This window comes from Sus scrofa, chromosome 11 (genome assembly GCF_054392235.1).
Source record: "Sus scrofa isolate SSC_HxYL_T2T_F1_AM1 chromosome 11, Sscrofa_HxYL_maternal_Yorkshire_Landrace_v2.0, whole genome shotgun sequence".
NCBI classification, from domain to species: Eukaryota; Metazoa; Chordata; class Mammalia; order Artiodactyla; family Suidae; genus Sus; species Sus scrofa.
In genome coordinates, this window is record NC_139393.1 from 15,664,248 (window position 1) to 15,691,848 (window position 27,601).

General features: G+C 47.5%; 1 protein-coding gene across 2 annotated transcripts in view; it reads right to left on the reverse strand.

Annotated features, from left to right (window-relative positions):
* The window catches only part of FOXO1 (forkhead box O1), a 689,450-nt gene that overhangs the window by 296,580 nt on the left and 365,269 nt on the right, over positions 1–27,601 (reverse strand). The window contains exon 4 of one of the 2 annotated variants that reach the window (XR_014818872.1): positions 21,423–21,557. The exons of the other annotated variant lie outside the window; for it this stretch is intronic. The gene's annotated coding sequence lies outside the window, so the exon portion shown is untranslated. The remainder of the gene's footprint in view (positions 1–21,422; positions 21,558–27,601) is intronic. 2 annotated transcript variants of the gene reach the window in all.

Consider the following 27,601-nt stretch of genomic DNA (forward strand, 5'->3'; position numbering starts at 1 on the left):
TAGGTCACTCTACACAGAGTACAAAGCAAAGGTATGTCCGTTTAATCCTGAAAATACTCACACTTAACATTTAAGATCATGTTTTGGGATGTGCCATCTCAGCGATGCCACAGAGTCACAGCTTCCCTGAGGCTCAGGTGTCCATCCCACCTCTTACCTCACATAGAACCTCTCGAAGGACAATACGGTACCTACAGGTCAAGAGAAAGGATGGCAAAGGCATTCCTGGCTTATTCTCATGCCCTCCAGCTGAAGACTCTAAGTGCATCCAAGATGCCCTCTGATGCTCAGAAGGAGGCAGACATGGGCCCTCACATCCCGCTTGACTCTAGCTGGCATCAGCCACTCCTCCAGGATGGACCATCCCCTGAGACATCTGATGCATATCAATCAAATGACCCAAACTCAGGGCAGCACATACTAAAAAGAAGTCACCGATGGTAAGCTTCTTGAGCACAGAGACAGTGTCTCCCTCAACTATGTATCCTCGTCGCCTGGTAAAATTCCTGTTTCACAGTAGTTCACAAATGCTAACTGCTCAATCCAGAGGCAAATAAATTTTTCCTGTCTTCCAACATGAGAAAACCATCAGAGAATTCCAAGAAGGTGAGGGGCAATGAGGTGGCGCGTTAGTGTAACTGGTAAGAAGACAAGTTTGTAGAAGGATGGATAAGTAGGATTTGGTCCTAAAGATGCAGAGCAAACACAAGCAAAGGATGAGCTGTGGATTTACCTATATTGTTCAGTAGCTGCGTTCCCAGATGGACATGCTAAGGAAGAGTGACCCAGCCACTGCCTAGGATAAGGACCCAGCGGGGCTACAATAGGAAGGATTCACTCCGACCCCGGGAGTAACTTGCTGAGCCAGCAGCTCTCAGACTGCGATCTCCTCCCACATCCTCTCCTCATAATGGTGCCTCTTTGGAATAAAGGGAATTCTTGAGGGCTAAGGCTATGGGCTGAGTCTGTGCCTTTCTGTGGGGGAGGAGGGCATGCATGTGCCCCCAAAACCATGCATGTGTCAGGGGAGACCCATTTGCCTCCCCTCCGCCCCAGAGCACCTTGACAGAGAACTGGGTTCATGTTCGTTATTAGAAGCATTATTATTAGCATTATTGCCAGCCCGGTGCCCTCTGCATTGTGTCTCATAACTGAACTGAATGATGATCATGAAGAAATGCCTAGCGCCACAGGACAGATGGGAGAGAGATACAGTGATGGATGCAGAAAGAGTAAAAGAAGGGCTCGTTCAGATTTGTGGACCTTTAGCAGGTTAATAAGAAATCGATGGTGCGGCACTGGCTGTTGTATTTAGGGCACAATGAATGTGAAATCTACATGGACCTTGCTTCTAGAATATCTCTTTCAGAATCAAATGAGTGCAATACCCACAGACATCTAAAAGTACCTTGAAATGTATATAATGATAAAAGAGAGGTTTTAAAACACCACGGCCATGACTCCAGTGCCCCGGACTTTCTTATTTGAAAAGCAGGAACAGTGTCTTCACCAGTTGATATTTCTATGTTCCCAGGAGGTGTGCAAGATTGCAAAAGCCGCCACGCTACCCACTGGCTTCAAACAATAGAGAGTGAGCCTTTCTAAGGGACAGAACAGGACAGGACAAGGAAAGCGCGTAGAGAGGCTCGCGTCTCGGCAGAACGTCTGAGGTTTACCACCACCGCAGCCACTGAATCCCCAGCAAGCTGATAACGAGGGGCCCTTAATGCGTTACCGCCTCTGACATGCGTTGGCCCAGCGTGCAATCGTCTAAATGATACCACAGCGATGCGAGGGCACACATTAAGCTCTTACTGTAATAGCCGGGCTGCTGAATGGGAGACGTGGAAGGAGACAGAGCAGCAAAAATTAAGGGTACCCTGGAGGACATGTGCCCTCTGCTATTAGGCCAGGGCTTGGGCTCCAACAGGCTAGGCAGTGATGACAGCAGGGAACCAATTTACCAAGAGGTTGCTGGTGGGATCTTCCTATTTTTAGTTGAAAAAATGAAGTAGACCAAGAGCAAATCCTAACATAAACAATGGACAGTGGACTTACAGTGATAACGCAGCATCAAGGTAGGGCCATGGAGTGTAAAAATGAGCCACTCTGGAGCAGGATGTTGCAAGCTGTCACGTCGGGGGCAGGGGCATAACAGGGAACCTGTGGGCCCTCTATTCAGTTTGGCTGTGAACCTAAAACTGCTCTGAAAATGAAGTCATGCATAAATAAATAAAAAGTCCAAAGCAGGGCCAGGATGGACGGTAGTCCCTGAGCAAACATGGTGATCTTTCACCTCAATCCACTCCATCCAGTGAGGTGCTAGAAGGATGCAGTGTCAAGGGCCTGCGGATGACTCTGACTCAAACCATCTGCCCTCTTACTCGAAAGAAAAGGTGACTCCAAAATTTGCCCCATCAACACATTTCCAAGCTTCAAAATCTCATGGTTTTGTGTTTTTTTTTTTTTTTTTTTTCGTTTTTTTTGTTTTTGCTTCTTAGAGCCATACTCATGGCATATGGACGTTCCCAGGCTCGGAACAAAGCTGCCGGCCTGCACCACAGCCACAGCAATGTGAGATCCAAGCCCTGTCTGCAACCTACACCTCAGCTCATGGCAATGCCAGATCCTTAACCCACTGAGTGAGGTCAGGGATCAAACCCACGTCCTCATGGATATTACTCCAGTTCATTACCACTGCACCACAATAGGAACTCCCATAATCTCATGCTTTTAACCTTCAAACATCTTGGGAGAGTAGCTGGCTTTTTCATTTTTGCTATAACTCTAGATGTGAACCCCCATATTGGGTTCCTATTGCCGCTGTAACAAATGACCAAAAAACAGCTGCTAAAACACCATCCATCTCTTCATCTTGTAGTTTTGTGGGTCAGAAGTCTGGGATGGGTCTCAGCAGACCAACGTCAAGGTGTGGGCAGGCTGCGTTCTATCCCGGGGGCTCTAGCAGAAAATCCGTATCTTCCCTGTTCAGGTTGTCGGCAGGATTCCTGGCAGTGGTGAGACCAAGAGCTCCATTTGCTTCACAGCTGGAAACCAGAACTGTTTCTGGCTTCCAGAGGCCATCGCTGTCCCTGGCTCATGGCTCCCGTCCTCCACCTTCACACCCAGCAATAGGGGATGAAAGGGTCAGGCCCTCTCTCTCCGGCCACCCTTCCGCCTCCTCTTCCACTTAAAAGGACTCAGGTGACTAGAGTCTGGCTAATCTCCCCTCGTCTGGATAACCTCCCCAGCTCAGGGTCCATACCTTAGGTCACAGCTGCCAAGTCTCTGCCATGTGAGGTACGGTTCCCGGGATTAGGGCTGGTACCTCTTTGGGGAACCATCATTCTGTCTACCACACTTTCCTGACCTCTTAACAGATGGCCCTGCATCCACAGGGCTTTTGGAGCCGCCGCCCCATTGTCATCTGAAACACTTAAATGCTAATTCTCCCTCACCCTTATGCGGCCATTCTGCAGTGTTGGGCATTGATATGACTTGTGTCTTGAACCCCTGGCTTCTACTCGCTCTGATGACTGTCTGCTCTTCTTCTCCTACCCCCGGGCCATCCTGTATGGACTCCTTCATCCACTCCTTGGCTCCCTTCTCTTAGCACTGTACCTCTCAGGACTGAATCCAGCTCTCCTAGACCCTGGGCTGGTTCGTAACCGCCTTCTGAGAAGCCCTGCGTGGATGACCTCTCGGCTCCTTTCACCCAGATCTGACCACTTCCCCTTCCTGCACTAGATACGTCATCATGACGGCCCCCAACTTCCTTCTTCGTGACAGACCCTTCTGCGACTGATCCTCTCCTCCTCCTCCTGCCCTGTCAATCGGCATGCCCTGTCTGTCTCACCTCCTACATGTCTCCTGAACCAGCCCTATCCTCTCTCTTCCTGCTGCCACTGGTAACGTTTAGGCTCCAAAATCGGTCCCTAGACTCTTGGAGCCGCCTCCCACCCTATGCCCTGTCCCACCCACTCGCAGCTATTCTTCACCCTGTCACTAGACACAGATGTGATCTTGTCACCGCTCTGCTGACAAACTTCGGTTGCTGCCTACTGATGACTGGCTTCACATCTTGCAAGTGTGCGCATGCGCAAACACACACACACACACACACACACACACACACACACACACGCACGCACGCACGCACGCACGCACGCACGCACGCATACACACACACATACACACACCAACCTGCTAGGCTTATCACTGGCCCTTCTCTCACTCGCTATTCATATCTGCAGAGTGCTCTGCAAGCCAGCACCATCAGCATCACCTGGGAGCCCGTTAGAAATCACAACCTCTAGCCCCACTCAAACCTACTAAATCAGCACCTGCATTTTAGTGAGATTCCAACTCAAATTCTATGCACATTCAACTTTGAAGACACATTGCTCTACAGCTGTGCTCTTCAGAGTGCTGACCTTTTGAGTACAGAAACATCTTTCAGAAATTCTCTTTATTTTCATGAGTAATCTCCATCTTAATTTGGATTTTTACCCATATTTTATGAATCACTGGCCATTTTAACTAATCATCCCTAACTTTCATGTCCCTGTGCTTTTGTTTACACTACCTCCTCTGTCTTGAATAATCTTGCTTTTCCAATGACCAAAACTAGCTTTTGTATCCTCCAGCATCACCTGCTCCAAGAAACCTTCCCCATTCCTTTAAAAAGGTCATTGTTCTCACTGCCACCCTCTTATAGACATACTAACTGAATTGTTTATTTGCACATTCATCTTACCCATTAGCTTGTGGGCTCCTCAAGTATGAAACCCATGTTATTTTCATGTCTTCAGGTTATAGCACAGTGACATCTTAGCTAAACAAATTAATATCTAACTTGAAAAAAGTCAGTCATATTTTAAATACTTTTCTATTTTTCAAATCTCCACTCAAAGCCAAAGAGAGTTGTTTTCTAATCTCTCTCCTCAGACTGCATGTTCTGGCTGATTTCTAGTTGGCATCACATCAGCTGGACAGAGAGCTGACGGACAGGGTTTGATCCTTTCTCACCTATAACAAATCCGGAGTATGTCAGATGTGCACCTCATCTTCCAGTTCTTTGTCTCTCTGGTGTGGAGAGGGAAAGACCAATGTCTGGAATCAAATGCTTAGCATCTTTTGCTCTGACTAGACATCAGTCTTAACAAATGCTTCAAGACCATGCTCATGCCCATACCATAACCCCCAGAGCAAAGCCCTCATTTCCAAAAAAACTGTTTTGTTTTTCTGTCTGCTCCAGGGTAGCACTGGCTGATTCTGACCCTAACTGGTAAACTACTAATGGGTATTAAGCTCATTAGTGGTGTAATCTGACAACTTAAAACCAAATGGCAGCTAATAAATTTTTCAGAAAGGCATATTTCCCTAAATCATTTACAATGAAATTTGCTATGTTCAAAGAGATCAAAGAGACATTGTTGGACTAAATCCATTTCTTCATATGCAAACTTGTACCCTATCTACCCTACAGGGCTACTGTGAAGGTCTAATGAGATAATAGATGTAAAAAAATTAGACATGTTACAACTCTATACAAATGTATGTGTGTCATTTTCATTAATAGCATTAATATGTAATTATATATATATTTTTTTTAATGTCACAGATTTCATTTCTTCTGGCAAGTGGTCGGCATACCTTCTACACTTTCTTCAATGTTTCTTTTTCCTGTTTCTGTTGTTCTTCTCACCCCCTTTCTGACTTTGAGGGGGAAACATATACCCCTTAAAATAGTCATTCTATAATGTGCACAGGGCAAGGGCTTACTGAATTTCACTTATTCAGTTTAATCAGGATTTGAATAAATTACACCTCTTTTTCCTCCCTGAAATGTCAGGTATCTAGCACTGCATAGAATTATAATTAAAGCTAACAAGGTGGCATTATCTCCTATTGTTCTAATGCCCCTGGCCTGCTGCCATACATTGTCTGCTTCTAGCAAGATGGGTGGACCCTTGCTCACGTGGGCAGGGTAGGCAGGCAGCAGCTGGAGAGGAAAGAACAGATAGTAGGAAAGATGGAAGCTCAGAGTACTGGTGCTCGCTGAGGCCTCATCAGTATCTACTTTATGTCTACCTCCTTTCAATTATGCAATACAATAAAGGGGTGTAGGGCCCACTCCAAAGTGAATTCAGCAAACTTGGTTCACGACCACTGCTACACGGTGCCAAGGGTCCATAACTAAAATAGCTAACTAACCAAAAGGGAAGGCTGGGGGGAGGGATGGATTGGGGGTTTGGGATTGGCAAATGCACGTTTTGTTTATGGAGTGGGTGGTTACCGGGTACCTGCTGTTCAGCACAGGGAAATCTACTCAACATTCTGTGATAACCTCTCCGGGAATGGATATGTGCCTATGTGAGGCCGAATCACTAGGCTGTACAGCAGAAATTAACATGGCATTGTAAATCAACTCTACATCAATAAAATGTTAAATAACATAAAATAGCTAATAAAAATATATAAAGATTTGACACTTATAGATCACAGTAACTAAAAACTAACAAAATTAAAACAAATGAATATGAGACAGAAAATGATGCAAACTAGAGTTAACATATAGGAATAACGAGAACAGCAGAGAGAGATTCATCCAGATTTAGAGAACTAAGCAAACCTTCTCAGAGTAGGTGGCCTTTGATTAGGGCCCTAGAGCGGCAGGGAACTGGGTAGGCGAGACGGGCGGGGATTCCCACGAGAGGGAAGAGCGGAGGGAGGGCAGGCGTGGGTGCGGCAGAGAGCAATTATCCACACACAGGAGGGAGTTAGAGCGTCTTGTGCAGTGGGTCTGTTAGACACGGCAAACAAGCTGTGTCTGGAATGGAAAATGAGTAGCCATTACATTTATTTCCGTGTCTTTCTTTTAATTTAGCCGTGTTCACTAATAGATACTTTACAGACAGCAAAGTTTTCCCAAGTGTACTCATTTAACGTCTACAGAGGGCCCAGGGTCTGACCGGAAGGAAGCCTTGCCGCAGTAGATGGTCATCAGGCATCACAGAGGGTGGATGTTCTGCTACCAACGCCGTGGGATCTGAATGCAGCAACTGCCCGCTTTTCCTGTAGGACTTTTCTGTAGAGCCCTGAGCTCACTTGCTAGATGATGCGAACGTCTAGCTTGATAGTGGCCTGACTTTAAGAGGTCCCTTGATTTCACCAGCGTTTCATGTATTCATTTAGAAATTACTGCATACACGGCAACCCCCTCTCCAGAGTCTCGGGGCATTTGATTTGCAAACAGCTATAGGGAATCCTAGGCAAAATGTGAGGCAGGACATTTGATAATATGTCTCCTCATTTTATGATGACTAGACATTTTCTAACTGATACTTTGTGAAAGGAAGAGATTGGGTTTTATTGAGGATATTAGATTGAGAAGACAAATGGCAGTCACCCTTCATTGCTGGAAGCCCGTTTTCACATTCATTCTCTCCACATGCTCACATAGGCAAAGCAGGTATTATTTGCCTAATCTGGTAGACAAGGAAAAGGACTTGAGAGCTGAGTGACTCGTTCAAGGCCACAAGCATAGGTGGCAAGTCACAGACACAGGACCCAAACTCCAATTCTAGGGCAGTGTTCTTTGAGAGAGCAATCACAAGACACTTTTGTTTTTTTAAATTTTATGATCGTATCAGGGGCATATGGAAGTTCTTAGGCCAGGAAGTGAATCTGAGCCACAGTTTTTAACCCACTGCCCTGGGCTGGGGATTAAACCTGCACCTCTGCAGAGACCCACACCACTGCAGTCGGATTCTTAATCCACTGCACCACAGCAGAACCCCAAGACACTTTTAATTAAGGTAAGAGTGGAAATCACTTTTCAGACACGACCTTTGAGCAATGAGCCTGTCAGGGCTCAGTTTCAGGAAAGAGAAAGTATTATAGGTATTTCAAACAGAAAGGAGTTAAATACAGGAAATTCTTCAGTGCTTACAAAATCATTGGGTGAAGGGCTGGAAGGATTAGGCTGTAGGTTGGGTCTCTAGGAATGACTCTGGGCACGACACTGCTGCTGATCTGATCCACCAAGGGCACTGCTCCCACCACCCCAGACAGAAGGTGGAGAGTTGGTAGGCTGCCACAGGAATTGCTGAGTTCCAGGGCACAGACCAGAGCTCTGGATCTGGAAACTGTCAGCAAGCAGCTACGATTGCCTTTCTACTCACATAAGCTGTCAATTACGCAACAAAAGTTTGCTACAGAAAAGTGCAGCATCTTTAAGACCTTGCTTGCCAGCAACTGTGGCCAAAGCTGCAGAAACCTGAACTTTTATCATATTTCTCCATTTCGAGTCTCACTTGAGTGCCTGTGACTGGGGACCCAGCTTTGCATCCATAAACCTAGCTGCAAGGGATTCTGGGAACACTATAGTTGGAATAGATGCCAAGTACCAATCTACTTGACCTGTGACAGGTGAATTCTGACACACTGAGAGTCCCCAAGACAGATTAGAAACAGGATTCTTTGTCTGTGCTTGAGAGGCAGACATCACAGGTGACGGGGAGCCAGGTGCAATGTGTGGTCACACAGGCTGCTCTACTCAGAGCAGAGAAGGAGTGACTCCTTGGGTTGAATAGGATTCACAGAGACTGGGAGTAGAATGGCCATTGCGGGCGTTGCCCAGCCAGCCTCCTCCATTGCTGTCTGAACAAGAGCAGGCTGTGCTTATGGCTTCGGCACAGAGAGAAAGCCATGCGTGTGACTAGATTAGGAAGTTACCTGGCAGTGGAGGATCAGCTAGCATGCTGAGGCCAGGGCTAACGGAGGAAGGTCAAAGAGAGGTCAAGACTACTTCAGGGGCCAACAGCCATATACCTGCCCAGCCCAGATAGTTTCATCTGGCTTTGTAATCAGAATTCAGCATAAATAGACCAGAGAACAGAAACGTGAGTTAAGATCTAAGACAGTCAAAAGCAAGTATACTATGCTAAAAAGTCCTTGAACTGACTTTGCATTATGGAAAATTAAAAATAAAAATCGATTCTCTCCACTCATGCATTAAACACAGACACATAAAGAAAGACACACACACACACAGAGGCAGGCTCCTTTTTATCTTATTATTTTTTACTATTCCTCATTTGTCTTTCTGACTTTTCTTTCCAACAAAACCCATAACATTGTATTGCTCTCTGGATATACCCCTTCAGTAAAGACACCGAGAAATGAGAATATATCCAGAAGATAGCAATTAAAGCAGGGACAGGTCTAGACTCAATGTCATGAGATTATTAGCCTCGGAAGAGAAGCCTACATATCCAAGTGCCATCATTACAGAAAGGGGTGTAATTTGCTCTTTGTGGTTCCAGAGGGAGGAACCTGAATAAATGACTCAAAGATACAGAAAGGGAGTTTGGGCTCAGTGTAACCAGGAGGCCTGGCAGCACATGAAACACGCTATTTACCTGATGTCTCCTAGGGGCTGAGATCCCACCTCTGATCACATTTACCCTTTGGTCCCCTGGGCCTGACTGGATTATGTGCCATTGTCTCCCACCAGCCCTGAAGTAACTCCCGGCCACAGGTCTCACACTTTCACCCCTGCATCTCCAACTCTACCCACAGTGCACGGCACTTAATGGACACTCAGTACAATCTTGATGAAAGGATGTGGATGAGCAGGACCAATGGGTGCAGATGACATCAGCAGAGGAGATCTGACCCCAGAGAACTGGTGCAGAGCATCAGAGTTGGTGATGCTGAGGGGACCTGGCACCTACGCCATGGCTTTGCAGACAGAGATGCTCAAAGCCTGGCACGAGCACAGGCTCCAGGTGGAAGCGGGCAGGGGATGTGGGTGACTAGACAAGTCTGGGCACAGATGCTGTCATGCTTTCCCAGCGCCCATCCACAGAGGCTGTTTATTTTGGACCAAGGGTAGTGGTGGAATAGCTCCTACGTATAGAAGGCCTTTGTTTCCAGGTCTTCAAACATTCTCTGCACATGATCTCACCCCTTGCACCTCTTCCCTGGGAAAGCAAGCAGGTGGCCACTACCAAAGGCCCCGACCTGTCTGTTTGGATGACAGCCCATCCAGTGCCTCCTCTCTACAGGCGGCCACCTGAACAGCTGAGAAAGGGCTGTCTTTCAACCCCAGCGACATCATGAGATGACTTGAAACAGTATCAGTTGATACAGGTGATACTTCCTTGATATTTGTGACTCACTGGTTAACACCGCAATACATATTGCTAATCACAAATCAGGGGCCTGTGATTCAGGCCTGAATGGAATCAGGGAGGCCCAGTGAGTTTGGGCAACAATAGTGTGTGTGTTTTTTGATCCACACAAGATGTTGGCATGAGCCCTGTGCCCTACGTCCACTTGCCCAGCTTCCCCCCAACCCAGCCGCCCTTCTCACCAGCTCCTAGAAAGCCAGGGATCGTCATTCCAGTTTGACTGCTGCTGGAGGGCATCATCTGCTAGTCAGCATGGGCCTGTCACCTTATTTATAACAGCCCTGGAATGAGTTGCCCGTCCCTGCCCTGGCTCCTCCTGCCCCTGCCGCTCTAGTGCCTGCCAGCCTTAGCGCCTGAGATCAACAGGCACAGGCATCCCACTCTCCATTTCTGCCTGCTGGATACCCCCAGGTCTGCGCTCACAGCAGCGCATCTGGTGGCCCTGGGCGGCATGTTCCTGGGTGCGGATGAGAAAGCTTTCTCTGCTGATTCACAGGAAGAGTATTCATACCTTTTGACTTCCTGTTTTTGATGAACCAAGGACAAGAAAAAGAAGTGTTTTATTTTTTTAAAAATACAATCGACCCCAAATAGTAACTTATTAAAAAGCAAATGGAAACTGGAGGTGGATGACAGACCTGTCACCACAGCCCATCTTCCGGCCGAGGGACCAGGGACCAGCCCCACACACGGCTAACGCCGCAGCAGCCATGCTGCTCGGGACGCAAGTCGGGACCGTTAGGGGGAGAGGAAGTGAAGGGTGTCTGCACCGAATCGCCGACCGGCAGACCGTGTGCCGAGTGAGTCGGGGGGACGGCAAATGAACCGTGAGGGACTCAAGAGCTCTCACTCCCGCTCCAGCAGATGGGGCTTCATCCTGGCACCCGGCAACTGGCCCGAGTGATTGGATCCAAAGGGCTGGGCAGGGGACCACGCTCGCCCTTGAAGGTGGTAGAGGATGGACATGCAAAGCACAATCGCCCATCGCCTTAGGCTGAAACAGCAGCCATCTACGCAGCATCATCTTACAGGGGCAAGGAAAGAGAGACTCGGGCCGTCTGTGCCCAAAGTTGTGAGTACATTGGGGTACACTGTGTACACTGTGGGGTAAATTGTGAGTACATTGGAGGCCATAGCTAAGTGCCCAGGCCCTGCCCAGACACCAGAAAGGCTAAGAGAATCAGCTTCCCAGCATCCCTGGGTCCACTCAAGCTCCAGCTACGAGATGCAATGCGGTACCGGTGAGGGTGGCTGCCTGAGAGTGCGGCCGTCCGTTCTACTTCCAGGGCTCTGGCCACCCTCAAAAATGTCACAAATATTCAGGTAATTGAGTCCCACACTTGGGAGGTGTTCAGCAAACATCAGGCCCCCTTCTCTCCAGAAAGACTGTGTAATACAGCGCTTAAGAGCATGGATTTTGGCCACTACAGTCTGGCTCTGCCATTGATTAACTGGCAGCCGTGTTCAAACTATGTTAATGGCCTAGAGCTCTTTCCTCACCTGCCCTAAAGGACTATGGTCATGAACTTACCTAATTTATGTAAGACAAAGCCCAGCCCAAAGGAAAGCCTCGAAAAATGGCAGTGACTATTTTTATTCCGTGACTCTTCAGACTGGATCGATGCTACGTCATGGCACCGTCCATCTTCATATATTGTAGTTGGTTTGTATCTGTCTGTTGGCCCACACACCGGCCTGGGAATTTCATGGGGCAAGAGCCCCTCCTTACTCACATCTGTCCTCCCAGCATGGAGCACGGGGACCAGCACCTCATGGACACTGAAGACGTGAACATCCCTGAGCCCGCTTGGCCCCAGGGTCGAGGCAAGTGCCAATGCACAGAACTCCCAAGGAGCATCCCCTTCATTGCTGCCTGTCATCGGCTCTTTTGTTTCAGCTGCAGGCCTTTCTTTTTCTTAGCTGCTCAGTCTGTGAGACCCTATGCCAGACATTCTAAATCAGAGCTAAAGGGATGGTCCCCTGGGATCTGCCGTTTAACATAGACCCTAAGTTATCCTGAAGCCCACGGAAGACTGAGGAAATGGCCCACATGCAGCAAGCAGAGGGCAGCAGGCCAGAGGCAGCATCTGAACCAGAAAGGCGAAGTTTCCTTTCCAACTTATATAAGCAGAAAGCAGTGATTCTCACACCTGCAGGCAAAGGGTGAAGCTACGTGACCTCAACAGATAGCCCCTGTGTGGAGACGTGACCACGTGGCTGGCAACAAGTCGGGCCCCAGAGACATAGCACTTCTTTCTTCAAATGCTGTTGGTTCTAGCAAACCCACCAACCTCCCCGAGCCGGTCCAGAGGCCTTGATTCCTTTCCGGCCTTTCTGGGAGGAAGAAGGACCCACTGACTCTGCCACTCCTGTGAGACAGGCTCTGGACTGGGAAGCAGGCCCAAGAAGTGTGAGTTAGCATCACTTGAATTTAGTTGGACCTAAACTCCAGAGTCCCATAGGGTGGAATTTTTTTTTTTTCCCCCAAAGAACACAGGAAGTTAAAATAAAAAATTCATGGTTGAGAGCTGTGTTACAGGTGATGCTTCCATTAAAGCAAGGGGGACAGGTGCCTGTCATCCAGGGCCACGTTCCCGTAAAATGCATCATTAAAGCCAGCGAAGCCTCCTGCCCCCGCACAGATGAATCACCACAGCAACGGTGAGCAGAGACGCTCGGAGAATGGGCCGTGCAAACTGCCACGGCAGCTCATTAAGTTCTTAGTTGATTTTTATCTACGACATCTTGGCCCACAGCATTGCATCGATGAGAGCCACTGACTCTGCAGATCCACAGCAGGAGACAGACAGCATGGGCTTTTGTGTGGCGTGGGCTCTGGGGAGAGTTGGCATAAAGTGCCCACCCTGCTCCGATGGACAGCCAGACCAGCATCTGGATGACAGACCCTCACATCTGGGAGATGCCCTGGAAACCATGGCCCAAAAGCCTATGGAAAGCCTTTAACCTGAACGTGTACTCCGAGAACAGGTAGCCCTTTGCTCTACACTGCAAACAGGCTAACCAATAGCAGAGGGGCCAAGGCCCAGGGCGCTCTGTGCCCTGGCACGGCTGGAGCCCGGCTCAGGGCTGCCTGTCACAGGGACACGCCTGGTCTCAGGCACCGCGCATCCTTCAGAGGGGGGTTGTTGCAGCCAGAAGGTCCCAGCTCTGCCTCCTCTCCCAGTGCTAGCCTGGCAGAAGGTGACAGGAGACACGTGTTGCCTGGAAGGATCCAGCAGACTCCAGGTCAGGAGAAGCAGTGAGAAGGGCAGTTTCTTCAATGGTCAGTTCTTCAAGACTTGACACCCAGGTGAAGGAGTTACCCTGGCTCTCCTCTTCTACACCGTCCTATCAGCTCTTTTTGTGAACAACTTACTGTCATTATCACCTTCCATAAAAGGCTAGAAGCAGGCATAGGAATCATTTTGAGCCACTGCCAACTAACCCTGAAAAAAGACGCGAATGGGGAAGATGCAAACGGCCAAGCAGGCTGTGGTTTTCACGAATCCACGCGTCCTCCAGCGGACGTGTTCGCGGACAAGGAACACATGCTGGACGGTACAAGATCCGCCTGTTACTGCCCTAAGCGGCTCCTTCAGAAACGTCACGGCATCACAGCCCGGCTTTTCCTCTGCTTTCCTTCCTGTGACCCCCTTTCGTGACCTGTGTGATGATGATCTAACTCTCAAGAAGCACTTCAGGCCATGAGACCAAGGACTCTGTCTCATTCTGTCACTGGCGTGTGTCTGGAGTAGTTACAAAGCAACAAATATGTGTTGAGTGACTGACTGGGTGAAGATAACAACCAATATCTAAGCCAATATAGGACCACAGTGCTTGCGTGTTGTAGCCTGTTTGGGTCTGGAGTTCAAACACACGACACCCAGTTACAATCATCCAGGAGAGGAAAGTTGGAAAGGGTTTCATCTGCTGTGTGCAGTTGCAGAAGGCGAGTTGGAGGGAAGAGAAGACACGGGTGAGCCGAGTGAAAGCTGAGAGCCAGGGCAGGGCTTTGCCCTCTGGGATCGGGCTGGGCGTCCACCATCTACGTGGCGCCGCCATCTGCACACGGCTTTTCACCCTTTCAAACTGCTGTTGCCTATTTTATTTTGTTTCATCTTCACAATAATCCTAGAAAAAGAGCAGGCCAATACCATTAACCCTTGACAGGGATATGCATTTGACAGGGAAGACAGCAGGCAGGGAAGCGCATGCCCTACCCCAGGACACCTTGAGGCCGGTGTCGACAAGGGCTTGGACTGAATATTCCTCAGGCATCTCAAGTGCAAACTGTCCAACACTCAAGTCATCATTTTCCCCTCCTGAACTTCACAGACTCCTGGGATCTCAAAACAAAGACGGAGAGAAATACTTTCAACAAATATTTGACAAGAGATTTATATCCAAAGCATCTAAAGAACTTCTGCAGCTCGATAATCAAAAGAAAACCAGCCACATAAAGTGGGGAAAAGAAGTTGAAAACACACTTCTCTAAAAGAAGATCTACAAATGGAATCGTTTCTCCCAACATGGACTCTGCCAATTGGTAGTTGCTGAAGGTGCCAGGCAAGAAATTTAAACTTTGTCCAAAAGCCACTGAATGATTTGAAGCAGAGATTGATGTGCTCAGCCTTTAATTTTAGGAAGATCGCTTTGAATGTTAGTATATGTTCTGTTAAGAGAAAGAAAGTGAGAAAGAGAGGAAAAGAGAGAGGGAGGGAGAGAGAAAGAAAGACAGAGAGAGGAAGGGAGGGAGGGAGGGAGGAGGAAGGAAGAAGGGATCCCAAGGTCGAAGATGGTTGGGAAACCTAAATCGATCCTTCAGGGATCTTTGCCACGAAGTTTCTCACAATGACACCTTGTGGGTAGACTCTAAGAGAAGGAGAGGTAAGACGTGCAGTGGATCAAGGAACCGGCTGTTTCGAGAATTTTACAGAGGCACTTCCCGGAGAACATGCTAAAGACTTCCCAACACATCCCTGCGCTCCAAGTTCGAAAAGCCACCTGTGCTTTCAGGCAGGGAAGCATCGGCCATCCGAGCTTTCGCAAGAGGTACCCCCGCTGGATCCGGTGCCCTCCAGCTCCGCCCCTACCAATCAGCTACTCATGCCACTCCCGCCTCAGAACAGGTCAGACTCCCCAGACCTTGGGCTTCCCCTGGAAGCTCTCCAGGTCGGAGCTCCGCCCCCTCACCCTCCTCCTCACACGCTTCCAGCCACGGCACCTGCCGCCCCGCATGGCAGTGCTGCTCTGTCTGCCCACCTCCTGGGCCACCTGAGGTCAGGGCTGTGCCATTCAACTCTGGGGTCCTGCTCACCTCTGTATCCCATACACTGCGTGCAGTTAAACCTATTCATTCTACTCATTTTTCAGCCCCAGCCAAAACCACCACCTCCTGGGAGTCTTCCTCGACCTCATTCCACAAAGTTGCCCTCTTTTGTCATAGGCTTTCCCACTTCCCTTTACTTTCCCTCACCACGCTGCTCATCTCTTTAATTACTTCACTGTCTGATTATCTGGCTGTGACGCTCGCCACAGGGTAGAGATCACGTCTGTCGAATTCCCGGTGTTAGAACGGGGACTGGCACAGAGCTGATGTTCCATAAATACTTGATGAGCACATGAATGGATGAGAAAGTGTCCCTAGACAGTAATCCCTGGCTGGGACAGAACAGGTGGAGGGACGTTTGGTCATTCAAAGGGCACATGTGCTGGTCGCATACCATTCGATAAAGGGTGACAAAACCAGCTCGGCCAAGACACGCGCATCTGGAGAGGAGGGGAGCAAGAGGCCGTGTGGTGACATAAAGAGCTTCTCTCCTTCCATCTCCTGCCCCTGATGCTGGTCCAGCACAAGCAGGTGGGGGAAAGAACACGATGCTCTGAGGTGGCCGGTAGGGAGCAAGGCTGACTCAGAGATCAAGTTCAGGTGGCATGTTTGTCCCTGGTTCCCCAGTGGTATTTAAGTATCATTATTAATTCATAACAGGAGTTCTCTTTTAAAATAATGTAGCCCTAAAAGTAATGTTTAAAATGTGCAAAATGGAATCTAGACATTATACACCAGGTTCTGTTTCTTCCCCTGAGCACCTCATCAATGCAAGTCAATTTGAAGCTGATTTTTTTTTAATACAAATTCATTGCCCACTTGCAAAACAGCCCATGGAAATAGAATAATTTGCAATTCCTTGCACTTTCTTAATAGCACTCTAAACTCCCTCCCTGTAGCTCCTTTTATCAGAGAATCTTTATCTTAAACCACTTTATATGCAGTCATTAATTTTCACAGCACTCTTGCTAAGAAGATTCTATTACTTCCATTAAACCATAGAGTAAACTGAGAAGTCAAATTAAGTGATTTGCCTGCTCAGGAAATTAGTGGCCTAACTAGGTTTAAACATAGCATCTCCGATTTCTAAGACCTCACACCCAATTGCCACGCTGAGTATTTCCTGGCTCTGCGCAGTAGGTAAGAGCCTGGGCTTCTAAGTGGGTGAAACCTGGGCTCAAATCTTAGCTCCACAATTTCCTTGACAAGTTATTCAACCTTATTAAGTGCCTGTAAATTGGGGATAATAAAAACACCTGTTTCATAAAGTCGCTGTGAGGATTAACAAATGAAGAATTATTTTATGATTATGCACACCTGGAAGGGTATATCCCTTAGCCAGCCCCCTCCCATAATCTTTTCCTTATCACATCAGAAAATGAGCAAGCCAAACCTGCAGCTGTGCTATACAATCACACAGTTGCAGATAAAGTCTGCAATGGGGCTATTAGGATACCCGAGCACATTCCTGGAGACTTGCTACATCAATGATTCTCTGATTATTCATTCATGCATGCATGCATGTATCCATCTATCCACTCATCTATCCATCTGTCCGTCTGTCACCTCACCCAGGTATCTATCCATCCGTCCTTCCAACCACCCATCCGTCCTCTCATTCACTTATCTAACTACCCATCCATCCATCCACACATTCATCCTTTCATTCATTCACTCATCCATCCATCTGTCCACGCAACCATCCATCCCTTCACGTTTAGTGCACACAGAAAGCGCCTACCATGTGTAAGGTCTGTGCTGCTGTGGAATATACTGAGATGACCAAGACATGGTCTCTGCCCTCGTAGCTACAAATCCAGACACTTACCAAAAAAAACCACAAAACACAAAAAACAAAACAAAACAAACAAACAAACCTATAAACTGAAATAGAATGTAAAAAACAGTGTCATAAGAGAAATGACTGAAGGTGAGTGAAGGGCATTGGCTACACAGAAAGAGTAGTGAAATACGAGCCAGGAGATCTTTTTTTAGTCCCAGATTTAGCGTAGATCTAACAGAAGCCTAGTCACCTCCCAGCGTTCTGTTTCCCCACACGTACAGTGAGGGGCAGAAGCAGGAGATTCCAAGGGCCCTTTCAGCTCTAACCTGCAAAGCGTCTGCCTCTGGACAAGGCAAGGTAGCATTCAAACTGAGCGCTGAGTAACAGGTACGGCATTCCAGGAAGAGAGAATGACACAAGCAAGTTCACGAAGACAGAAAGATTCAGAATATTCATGGAATGACGAGTTGGTACATTTGATTACAGCAAATGGGGGGGGGGGGATCATGTCTCAAGAGTTAGATCCAGACTGTACTGTGAAGGGGTTTATATACAGGCTAAGGAACAACACACACACAGAGCTGATAGGTGACAAGTGATAGGTTCATATTTAAAAAAAAAAAGACTAGAGAATAGAAAGGGTGAGGTAACGCTGGAAACAGGAAGACCAGATAACAGGGTAAAAGGCTTTGGTAAGAGTTTAGATAAATAATAACCAAGGCTGGAGTCAAATAGCAGTAGGAATGTACAGGAGAAAAATGTGAGAATATTTATAGGCACAATCTGCGAGGCCTTGTAACTCATTAAGGGTAGGGCTGTCATTAGAGATGACTTTGAGGCTTTGCATTAATGTCTAGAAAAATATACTTGACATCGGCTGAGTAATGACAAAATATCAAGTCTATGCTGGCCTCAAGCACACTCCGGAGAGTAGGTAAAGTGTGGGTTCTGCCTTCAAAGACGTGGAACTTGAGGTCCAAATATATCATGAGAAGAGCCTCCATCCATTCAAGAAGTCGCTATTTCTTCCAACTAGCACTTGCTGAGTACAAACTACGTACAAAACCGAGTTAGGTCCTCCCCGCTGGAAGGAGAGGATGAAGACGCGGCTGGCGTCCCACGCGCTCCCTGGCGTCAGCAGGAATCAGCAGCGGAAGGAAAGGGCAGGTCAGAACCGTGGGAAGAATTCCTGACTATTTAGCAAGTGGCCACAGTTCTTCTCGCTCCGTCAGCACTTTCCCAGGGTCACCTCCTCAGGGCACCTCCCCAGGTCCGGCAGGCAGGGGAGGGTGCGGCCAGGGCCCATCCACTATGCACAGGGTGCTTTCCATTGCCAGGGGCCCTGGGAGGAGCGGAGCAGGGGTGCAGGGTGCCCTGTGCCTGGGCTGAAGGCCATCTGACGGTGGAAGGTGAACCCTCCGGGATGCCTCCAGCCAGCCACAGCGGGGACAGGCAGGCCGTGCCCTGGCTCTGTGCTACCAGAACCCTACAGTGGGCACTCCCTCACGCTTTCCTGCCTATATGCCTCCTGAACACCTCCTCCTGGTTCCAGTCCTCACTCCAGACTGTCTGACCGGGAAGCCCTTCCTCATTCCCTATCCTCACTCCCAGCCCACGCACGATGGGCCACTCACTCAACGCTACTCATAGTGTCCTATGATTCTTCATTTAATCTTATATGTTCACATATCTTCCCTCCCCCCCACCCCAGGTCACTGCAGAAAGTCTCTCAGGCAGGACTCTATCTTAAGCACCTTTGCATCCCAGCTCTTGGCCTCGTGGTGACACCAAGTCCCACTTAAGCTCCTGTCACCAAGAAGAACAGCTAACTTCTATAGCAAGCTCCCCTGTGGCCAGCACTCTCCATGGCTGACTGTCTCAGTTAACCCCCACGACAACCACACACTTGAGTTTGGTGTTATTATCCCTACTTTATAGATGGAGAAACTGAGGCTTGGGCAAATTAAGCAACTTGCCCCAAATGAAAATGCTTGTTTTCTTCCCTGGGCTCTCCATCACTTTAGACCGATGTAGGTGAATGGTCTGAGGTTGACAAAACTTCACATACTGTTGCAAAGCAGGGGGCTGTCAGCTTAGCTGACAGGAAACCAGTGGGCCCTGTGTAGACACATGCACTCAGAGTCTGCGAGTCCCTATTTTTTCAACCCTGGAGAGGATTTGCTCATCATCTAAAGATAACACCATAGCACATAAGCCATGTAGCCCACCATTAAGCCTAGTTCACGGCTAAGAACATCCAATAAAATAGACTTGAAGTCCAACTTGCTCCTCTCCTCACACTCGCTCTGGAGACGCTCGCTGGTTGGAACATTCTCCCTCGCTGATTCCTCTTTGCCTTTTCCCACCACTGCCCCTTGCCAGACACAGCGCACGGCAGGCTCCTCTTCCAAACCCGCTTGAACACGTGTGTGGGTAAGCAGCTCCCAGGAGGAGCGAGACAGCTCCTGAGGCTCAGAGGGGATTTACTGGACGGCAGCGCTTGCTGGTTCTAGCCACTGCCCGCCTCTGAAAATAGCCCCTATGATGGCAGCAAGCCCAGAGACCCCACGAGAGCACCAGGCAGACTGCATTCTTATTAGGAAACAGCCCACCTGGGCCTGAGTCCTGCAGAGGGAACCAGAGGGACTCAAGGCCAGTGTTACCCAACCACTGCCCCCAACCAGGACGTTCGGTACAGTCAGAGGAGGCTTAATTAGCCTGAACCAAGAGTCTGAGGTCAGACGATTAAGCACATTTCACAGCCTGGGGTGGTAACCTTAGAAATGCCACAGATCATCATCCCCGGCTGGGCCCCAAACGGGAGAGCTTTAAGTTCCCTGCAACCCCGGCTTCATTCAAGAACCCGGGGTGGGGGGAAGGAGGGGGCGAGGAGGGAGGCTTGTCATGTCTGTTAGAACCCACAGTTGTGTATTTGCATGTGTGTGGCTGTGGTTCTCTTGGTGTTCTATGCTCCTGATCAAAGGAAGCTTATGCAAGAGGAAAATGAATTTAAATAGCAAAGTAGTGACATTATTTCCAAGCGTCCCGAGGAGATTGTCCCAGAGTTTATGTGTTCATTTACTTAATCATTCAGGCTTTCAGCCAGACTTTGAGGGGACCTCTCCATAGCACTGGGCTCTGAGACTGAAAGCAGGCCCACCAGGTCCCCCATCAGCTTCCCATCGCTGCCATAAGAGACCGCCAGAGCCTAGGGGCTTCCAACAGCCCAAACGTGCTAGCTTAGCGATCAAATGGTCTGAAGGGCAAATTGGGCGGAGCTGGGTTCCTTTTGGAGGCCCTAGGGAAGGACCCATCTCCTTGACCTTTTCAGCTTCTGGAGGCCAGTGACATGCCTGTGCCCATGGTCCTTCCCTCTTCATTCAAAGCCAGCAACGTCAGCCTGCGACTTCCTCATGCCATCATCTCTCTGATTTCTCTTCTGCCTTCCTCTTCTACATTTAAGAATGCTTATGAACACAAGGGGATGATCCAGGGCCTTAATTTATTTATTTATTTATTTTTTGTCTTTTTTTTTGTTGTTGTTGTTGTTGTTGTTGCTATTTCTTGGGCCGCTCCCACGGCATATGGAGGTTCCCAGGCTAGGGGTTGAATCGGAGCTGTAGCCACCGGCCTACGCCAGAGCCACAGCAACGCGGGATCCGAGCCGCGTCTGCAACCTACACCACAGCTCACGGCAACGCAGGATCGTTAACCCACTGAGCAAGGGCAGGGACCGACCCCGCAACCTCATGGTTCCTAGTCGGATTCATTAACCACTGCGCCACGACGGGAACTCCCAGGGCCTTAATTTAATCTCACCAGCAAAGTCCTTTTTGGCATGCATGTGGCATACTGCACTGTACTCTACTCTACTCTACTACACTACACTATACCATGCCATGCCATACGATACCATGCCATGCCATACTATACTCTACCATACCATACTATACCATCGTATACTCTACCATACCATATATTACCAAAATATACACGTATATCCACAGGTTCTGGGGATTATGACTTAGACATCTTAGGGGCCATTATTTTGTCTAGTACAGTCCCAGTCCCAACAGGATTCATTTTTTATATCTGATTGAAACTGACTAACCTTGATTTTAGCCTGTTGTTCCTCATTAGCTTCCTTGGCTACACTTGAAGGTGTTTCCACAGCATCATTTTTGCACACTGTTCTCAATCACCAGCTTGCACAGTCATCTCCTTTGCAGTCTCTTTCTAAGACACCCTAGCCAAAGAAAAAATGTAAGATTTAAGACACATTAGTCTGATATTTGCTTTTGAACTAAACAGCAAACACTAATTTGAATATCCATAGACTCCTAGGCGCTGGCTTGCTGCTTGCTTTTCTCCAAAATGGGTTCTCTGGGCCCACCCAGAAGGGCAAGTAGGATTGGTTCCTGCTCATGGGGGATGTGTCACTAATTCCCACTGAATCAGGCTGCTCAGATTAGTCATTTTCGCTCTTCCATTCATTTCCATGTTTGAGACTGAGTTTCACACAACTCGGATTTCTAACCTCGTTACCGATGTGGTGGGCAGCACAATGCTCTCACTCTCCAAAGATGTCCACATCCTAATCCCCAGACCCCGCGATTATGTCACCTGACAGGGCAGAGGGACTCGGCAGATATGACTGAAGGCAAGGACCTTGAGTGGGGAGAGGATTCTGGATGATCTGGGTGGCCAATGAGGTCAACAAGGGTCCTTCAGAGGGGAGAAGCTTTCACAGCTGCAGAGAATGAGGGGGGGCAGAGAGAGAGAAAGGGAGGGAGGGGGAGAGAGATGGCAGTAGACGGGACCAATCAAAGCAGAACAAAGCAAGGAAATAGATTCCTCCCCCCTGTAGCCCCCAGAAGGAATGCAGCCCTGCCCACGTGGTAACCCTATCGGCTGAGACCCCTCAGACTCCTGGCCTATACAACCCACAACCCTAAGGTAATACATTCACATTGTTTTAAATCATTAACGTGTGATAGTTTGTTACAGCAGCCATAGGAAGTTAAAACACCGTGCATTCTTTTCAGTCTACACTGATGATTTAAGCCCTCAGATGAATGTGATTCAGAGTCATTAGCAGGTGGGCACCACCCTCCTTCAGATCATTAGCCAGAATTCAAACCTGGCTAATGGTCTGATGTTGTGTTTCCCAGACCTGATTTTACCTCTGAACCAATCAGTACCTTTCCCACCAGACAGGACCCTGCTCAGGCTTACGTCTGTGAAAGAGGTGACCCTCCGCTGATGTTACAGTCAGGTCCCCCCAAGGCCACGTCAGCACCTCCCTGCCAACATGCACACACAGATTCGCACACAGACACAGAGACACACTCAGACACATGCTTCTCCCTCCTCTGAAAAAAGCCACTCAGATTTTGAAAAAGACCTGCTCTTTGGTCTCTGGTGTCTGTTGCCCCAGGGTTTGTGACTTTTTTTCTTCTCATCTAAATGTTTCAATATGTTTTAAAATGTTGGATACGTAATGGAGAAGTAGGTTGGACCAGTCAGGTTTCAAGCTTTCTATGAAGAGAAGACATTGGATTTTTTTTCTTCTGAAACATACAGAAGGAATTTCACGGATTTTTGCCATAGTTCTGCAAAGATGTCAGTATGAACCAGTAAGGCATGATTCCAGGATGTACACGATTCGAATCACCATTTCGCCTGATTAGAAGCACTTCAGGCTTCAGACTCTGAGCTCTTGAGATGCTCTGTTTGATCTTCTGATGCTTATTTTTGATACTCATTTGTACATACTTTGTCTTAGACATGACTCCAGGTACTGGGAATGCAGTGGATATTCTGGGCTGAAGATACAGATTTGAGAATCAAAGCCGTTGGAATTACAGTAATTACTCAGAAGTTTGCAGATGGAGAAGAGAAGGCAGATCCAGCACACAACCTCCGAGCACTCCAAAATGCTGAGGACCAGCAGAGGAGAGGATTTAAGACAGAGGTAAGTTTATGGTAGAAAGAGACCCAACAGAATGTGTGGTGTCATAGAAGCCAAAGGAAGACGGTGTTTGAAAGAAAATAGTCAGTGGTGCCAAAAAGTTCATATGACTTGATCATAAAAAATGACAAAGTGAATATTGTAATCGTAATAAAGTGAATCATAAGGGTTTTTTTTTTTGTTTTTTTTGTTTTTGCTTTTTGGAGCCGCACCCATGGCAAATGGAAGTTCCCAGGCAAGACGCTGAATTGGAGCTGCAGCTGCCGCCAGTCCACACCACAGCCACAGCAATGCAGGATCATGAGCTGTGTCTGCGACCTACACCACAGCTCACAGTAACCCCAGATCCTTAACCCACTGAGCGAGGTCAGGGATCGAACCTGTGTCCTCATGGATACTAGTTGGGTGTGTTACTGCTGAGCCACAATGGGAACTCCCATATTAATTTTTCATTTTCTGGTGCATGTGTAAGTTATATTATAGTCCATTAAGTGTGCAATAGCATTACGTTTAAAAACAACATACATACCTTAATTGAAAAATACTTGCTAAAAAAAAAATGCTAACCATCATCTGGCCCTCCAGCAAATCGTACTCTTCTTGTTGGTGGAGGGTCTTGCCTCCACGTCGATGGCTGCTGGCTCATCAGGAGGTGGTTGCTGAAGGCTGCGGTGGCCATGATGATGTCTTAAAATAAGACGCAGCGAAGTTTACCACATCAATTAACTCTTCCTTTCACAAATAATTTCTCTGTAACGTGCAATGCCGTTTGATAGCATTTTACCCACAGCAGAACTTCTTTCAAAACTGGAGTCAGTCCCCTCAAACCCCGCCGTTGCTTTACCCACAAAGTTTTATGAAATATTCTTAATCCTTTGTAGTCATTTCAACAGTCTTTACAGCATCTTCACCGGGAGTAGATCCCATCTCAAGAAACCACTTTCTTTGCTCATCCATGAGACTCAGCTCCTCATCCCTGAGCTTTACTATGAGATTGCAGCAAGTCAGTCCCCTCTTCAAGCTCCGATTCGAACTCTAGTTCACTTGCTAGCTCCACCACGGCTGCAGTTATAACAGGAAACTTAGAGGTTGCTGGCTATAGGTCACCATAGCAAATATGACAATAATGAAAAGTGCGAGATATTGCCAGAATTATCAAAATGTGCCACAGAAACACAAAGTGAGCAAATGCTGTCAGAAAAATGGCACTGACAGACTAGCTGGACACAAGTCCTCAGTGCGTACAAAATAAAATAGCTGCGAAGCACGATAAAACAAAGTGTGCCTGGAGTTGCTGTAAAGCGCATCAGAGAAACGGAGGAGTAGCTGGAGGTGGAGGTGGGGTCACGGGATGGGATTATTACATTGGTATCCTAGTGATGACAGTAATAATTCAGGGGCGAGAGAGAAACTGGCGAGGCGGCAAACGAATTGATGATTGCCAGGAGGAAGGCCTGGACACAGTGAGGGGAAAAGGATCCAAGGCACATCTAGAAAGGGCCAGCTTAGGTAAAAGCAGAAAATTCCCCATAGAAATAGGAGGCAGAGGAGTTCCCGTCGTGGCGCAGTGGTTAACGAATCCGACTAAGAACTATGAGGTTTTGGGTTTGATCCCTGGCCTTGCTCAGTGGGCTAAGGATCCGGCGTTGCCCTGAGCTGTGGTGTAGGTCACAGACGTGGCTCGGATCCCATGTTGCTGTGGCTGTGGTGTAGGCCAGGCCGGTGGCTACAGCTCCGATTAGACCCCTAGTCTGGGAACCTCCACATGTCACAGGAAGCGGCCTTAGAAAAGGCAAAAAGACCAAAAAAAAAAAAAAAAAAAAAATAGGAGGCAGGGCAGGAAGGATGAGTGCAATCAGCCTTCCCTGTCTACAGGTTCCTTCCCCATCTGCACATTCAATCAACCTGGATCGAAAATACATATTTTTGGATTCCAGAAAGCTTTAAAAAGCAACACTTGGATTTGCCACAGGCTGGCAACTGTTTACATTGCCTCTATGTGGTATTAGGTATTCTAAGTAACAGAGAGGTGATTTAAAATAAACAGGAGGGTCTGCCTAGATTACATGAAAACACTTCACCATTTATTTTTCTCTAAAAACACATACATCCTTGAGCATTCAAGGATTTTGGTATCTGGGCGGGGGAGGGCTGGGGGCTGTCCTGGGACTGATGCCCCGTGGATAGAGAGGGGGGACTGTACAAAAGCAGGTGTGCTGGTGGATTGGCAGTGGGGTGATAAGGCTCTCCTGTCTAACAAGTGCTCCGTTCTCTAAGAAGTATGAAGTAGGGTCATTGGGTCCGCTTTCAACATCTTTATAGTATGACGCAGTAGAATGACTCTTGTCCTGTCAGCTAAGACAATGACGACGGTACCAACAATGTGGGGTAGACACTGATAATTTAGCAAGAAAGTCACTTACTCTGTTGGTGAATATGCTTCGAAACTTTCAAGCAAGAATGACAGCTATGGTATTGATCAGACATTGCAGAATTCACCCTGGAGATGTCTGCTTCTGGAAATACGGTTAACTAAAGGTCCAGAAATATCTGCAACACGAAATGAATCTTAAAATACGTTTTGGAATGTATGGTAGAGCTGGCAGAAAGTACGGAGGCTTCTCAGAGGGTAGAGCACGAATCCAGGGAGGTGAGCTGTTGCTGGGGCTGACCGGTCCTGTCAACCTGCCCACCACTGGGGACCTGGCACCTGGGCTAGAGTAGGATGAGATCCTCAGAGTGAATACTGGCAACAGCTACAACAAAAATCCGGGACCTCAGAAGGGAAACACTCTTGGTGAGGAACCTAAAAAAAGAAAGCCTAAAAGAGAAGGAAATAGATAAGTCTTAGCCTTGGCTCTAGATGGAGGAAAAGGAAGTGGAGAAAACATTCTCTGCTGAGAATATCTAACTATAAACCCCACACTTGAAATGGTTTGGGGCTGGAATTCACTCTAAAAACATAAGCGCAAAATTGAGTTGAAGAGACTTCAGCCCAGGACTCAGAGAATTCCTACCGTGAAGTTCCAAGAAACAACCATCTACGAAAATGAGAGTGAGAAAGGAAGCTATCACAATATAATAAGACAGATTTTGGTTTTTTAAAAAAAGATCAATTAGAAATTTGAGAAAGCAAAAGCTGACAACCCGTGGGAGCCAAGGAGAAAATTACTGCAGTTAAAGATCAAGCTGAAAATTTTACCAAAAAGGTAGTACAAAGTGTCAAAGGGATGAAAAATATGAAGGAGAGGTTGAGGAGGAAGGCGGTCAAGGGTAAGGTTCTGACCTAAATCTAAAGGCAGCACAAAGGAGGTCATGGACAAGACCCGTCCAAACTTGATTACTGACAGTGATCCCCTGGTTCTCAGAGCTCAGCCAACACCAGCTTCTCCAAAGAAAGCCCCAGCCAGGCACATCAGAGCCAGACTCTGGAATCGTGGAAGCCAAGGAAGCGGCACCCGGAGAAAAAGACAGATAACTGGCAAAGAGTTTTAGCCCCACAGCTAACTCACAAGCAGGAACGACGGAGAGAAAATCATGGACAACCCAGGAAAACTGTCTTTCAAATGTGAGGGTGAAACTCACATAATTTCAACTAAGAAAAAAACCCGAGCACAATTATTACCAACAAATCCTCGGTAAGGAGCTTCTAAAGGGTGGATTTCAGAAAGAAGAAAAAGATCTCAGGGGGAAATAAAATGATTCCCAAGCAGAAGTTAGGAGTAAAGAAAATAACAAATAGGGAGGTAAATAAAGCACAAAATAAGAAACACAGTGCCCAGTTTGTGAAGTTAACCAAAATGGAGCTGTAGGTAAAATAGCACATAAACGTGGTGTAAACAAACGACTCAGAAATAGGGACCAGGGCGAGCTCCCTCCCCCTCGGATCATCAGCGTTCAATGTCAAACAGTAGCCATTTTCAAAACGATTTCTAGAAGCTAATTGCTTCTACTTCAGATCAATTTTTGATGTCTTGCTCAATGCTTTAATGGTTGCATTTTCTGAAAACCAAATCACCTAATGGTGGCATTTTGCTTCAGACCCACAGCATTTAAGTAGCTCAACCAAGTATGACGGATCCAAAAATTCCCAGATTTTTGCTTTTTCCATTTCCATCTCCATTTAATTTCTAAGAGCGATGAGATAACTGCAGTGACAGCAACCTAAGTGGCTGCGTATTTTGCCTAAAATGCCCTGAAATCATTCTGAGTTATTATGTAAATACCCAAATCTGTTCATTATGTTGTTACAGGGGGAGGCTCCACAGTCCTCCTACCGGTGTTATTTCTTAAGATGAGATCATTAGAAAAGGATTAGT